General features: G+C 44.4%; 1 pseudogene; it reads left to right on the top strand.

Moving 5' to 3' along the window:
* Positions 1-310: 310 nt before the first annotated feature.
* Positions 311-2,948, top strand: LOC136318348 (uncharacterized protein C2orf78-like; annotated as a pseudogene).
* The last annotated feature ends 247 nt before the right edge of the window (positions 2,949-3,195 follow it).

Genomic DNA, 3,195 nt, shown 5'->3' with positions numbered 1-3,195 from the left:
CTCTTTCCAGCCACTCATGGGTAGTGCCTAACTTTACCAGCATTCTAGCACAACTATTTTGTCTGAAGTTGCTGACCAAGATATTGTCCGAAGCAGTATACTGAAAATAGGTCTAGTTTATGTATTTCATCAGGAACAGCTCCCTTCCCTCTCCTAGTCCACGGTGTCAAGTGTTCATCTTCGTGTAGGAAAGTGAAGAATTAAAGGGTTTCCACTTGAGAATGCTAGCCTTGTAAAATACTTTAAAAATCACCGTAACTTTTTACTTGACTTATAATAACCATGTGAAGTAAAAGAAAATCATAAAACAATGACATCAAATGCTGATCAGTAAGAATGAGAATACTTGCCTCCTATCTCTGAGTGTAGGGCACTCTCCTGATGCTTAAGAGGAGCTAGTAGAAATGCCTTTCCCATTGCTGGAAGGTGCATGATTGCTGCATTAGTGGTATGGGCAGTATTATTTGGATATATTTACACGACCTGACAGACTCTTCCTTGATTCCTACATAGTGATGGAGATTTCCCTGAGATTGCAACCTCCAAGCCAAACATTTTGTCTACCACCAACTCCAGAATTCCCTATCTGCTGCAGTAGTAGAAATATCCACTGGAGAGTAACACATCACCTGAGCTAGGGGACATTTCAGTGTAAGCACTAGTCTAGGTCTCTAGAGATCTCCTGCCACTACCTCCAGCGCAATGCCAGGAACAAAAGGAGAATAAGATTTAGGATTACATCAAAACCAAGCTTTCAATGCCTCTGGATGTGTACCAAATTCCAACAGAAAACAGAAATCCCCCACTGCTCCCTTTAGAAATCCCAATATCCAGCAGCTCCTGGCCTGCATTGATCCCTTTGGCCAAGAGAAGCAGCCTGGCTGTGAAAACACAGATCTGAGAAAGGATACATTGAGTCTTAAAAACCAAGAAACACTTGAAAGTGAGATTGGATTTAAAGAAGGTTTTGCAGACATCACTACTGCGGGAGGACATTGCCTTATATAGGTTCTAAATTCCTTGGATGGCCTTGACCAATCCAGAGGTCCCAAGGTGATCAAAACCTAAGACACCAGAACCATCAAGTTGAATGAGGCAAAGAAAAAGTCACATATCTCACAGGCTTCCTCTGATCAAGCCAAGAAGAAGAATCTTTTTTTTTTTTTTTTTTTTAAGATATACTTGATAGGTCATACACATTATTATATAAACCTAATTAGTTTTTTTTTTGCAAGAGAGACAGAGAGAGGGACAGATAGGAACAGACAGAAAGGAAGGGAGAGAGTAAGCGTTAATTCTTCATTGCAGCACCTTAGTTGGTTTTTTAAATTTTTTATTTATTTATTTTAATTTATTCATTTTGAGAGGAGAGAGAGAGAGAGAGAGAGAGAGAGAGAGAGAGAGAAAGGGGGAGGAGCACGAAGCTTCAACTCCCATATGTGCCTTGACCAGGCAAGTGCAGAGTATTGAACCGGCGACCTCAGCATTCCAGGTCGATGCTTTATCCACTGCGCCACCACAGGTCAGGCAAGAAAAAGAATCTTAAAGCCTCTTAGCCTGACCGTGGTGCACCCGAGGCCAAATTCAACCCAAGCACCCAGATTGCATGTTCGTGGGAGAAGTGGGTATTTATAAGGCGGCTGTCAGTGACGGGGCTCCTGTGAACATGGCCAAGGACTCTTATACCAAACCTCAGAAACCTGCATCCAGCAGGCTAAGCAGAACTAAGAGCCATGGGCAGGAAAGGACCAAAAGGATGACAGAAACAACTCCACCAGCTGAAGAGAGTAAGCAAGCAGGGAGCAAGTACAGGCACAAGAGAAGCCAACCATTCCAAAAAGAAGCAGAGGAGAAATCAACCTGTGCTGAGCTAAGAGACCTTCAAAAAGCCTCGAAGCTCCTTAGGTATGCGCATACTACAGTCTGTGCAGGTGTTTCATGCTCTGGGGAAGAAGAGCAATAAGAAAACTGAACTCTCTTCTGTCAGGGCCCTGGGAAACTCAAGCAACCTCAAAGGCCCCCAGCTACTGCCAGGTATCAGTGCATGGCTAGATACCCTGTATAAAGCCAATGATCCCGAGAAAACTGAAATCAAACCCCAGAAGCCAGAAGGCAGTGTTGAGAAGGAGCTGCCACCTACTGAAAAGGTCAATTTGGTACCTTTGGCTTTTCCATCCTTGGACAGGCCTCCAGCTCCACCTGCTCCTTGCAGGCCACAGTCTCTGGCATCACATCGGGATGCTGTGGCTTACCCTGCCCGGGTTGTAACTCAGCTCAGGCTACTGCAGTCCATTCATCTCGGCCAACCCCTGCCAGGCCAGCTCGGCCAATTTCAACCAACACAGCTGGCCAGCTTTATCCAACTCAGCCTGGTCTGGTACTGACCCAGCTCAATGTACTGCAGCCAGTTCATTTTAGAAACTCCTGCATCTTTGGCAGCTTCTTCCAGACAAGCTTGGCCAATTTCAAAAAACCAGGCCAGACGAGGTTTGACCAACCCTACCAGGCCGAGTGCCCTGCAGATTGCTGCTTCTAGGCCTGTGCCCTACAAAACATCATCTTGCATGTTGTTCCAGTTGGAGCCCAGTCACATGGCTGTGACCAAGTCCCGAACCCTAACAAAGCCTCAGAACCAGTATCTAGTCCAGCATTTTGCCTTGTAACCAATTCCATGGAGAAAAGCCAATGTCGTGGGACCAGTAAGGTCAAAGTCCATCACGGTCTGGCAGAGGCCAGAGCAGGAGGCCATGAAGAATCAGGCTGAACTAGAGCGAGAGAATGCTGCCAAAAATACCTTCTTGGGAAAACATCAGAGAAGGATAAAAAAAATGGAGATTTCTCCACTTCAGCCATGCAATACAAGAGATGCTAAAATAATTGGTGCCACCTTAAATACCAGCTGTTATTCCATGAATTCCTCTACTTTGATATATTTTGAAACTGAATAAAATGAATACATAAGTGAAATGAAATTAGTAGATGAGTAATAAAGAAGCTTTTTTAGTTTGAGATGTTGTTAACTGTGGTTTTCCTTGGTGGGGGTGGGGATCAAAGTCTACATGTGAATAAATTATTGGCAGTGGGATAAGTCAACTAGAGACAAGGGGTAAGAACAGAAATAAAAAGAAGGGATTTAGTCGATGGCCAGAAAGGCCAGAAGGGAGAGATGTAATGGGTTTGTAAATACAAGCAGGA

The sequence above is a fragment of the Saccopteryx bilineata genome, unplaced genomic scaffold (genome assembly GCF_036850765.1).
Source record: "Saccopteryx bilineata isolate mSacBil1 unplaced genomic scaffold, mSacBil1_pri_phased_curated manual_scaffold_49, whole genome shotgun sequence".
Classification (NCBI taxonomy): Eukaryota; Metazoa; Chordata; class Mammalia; order Chiroptera; family Emballonuridae; genus Saccopteryx; species Saccopteryx bilineata.
This window is presented reverse-complemented; position numbering and strand designations above follow the sequence as displayed.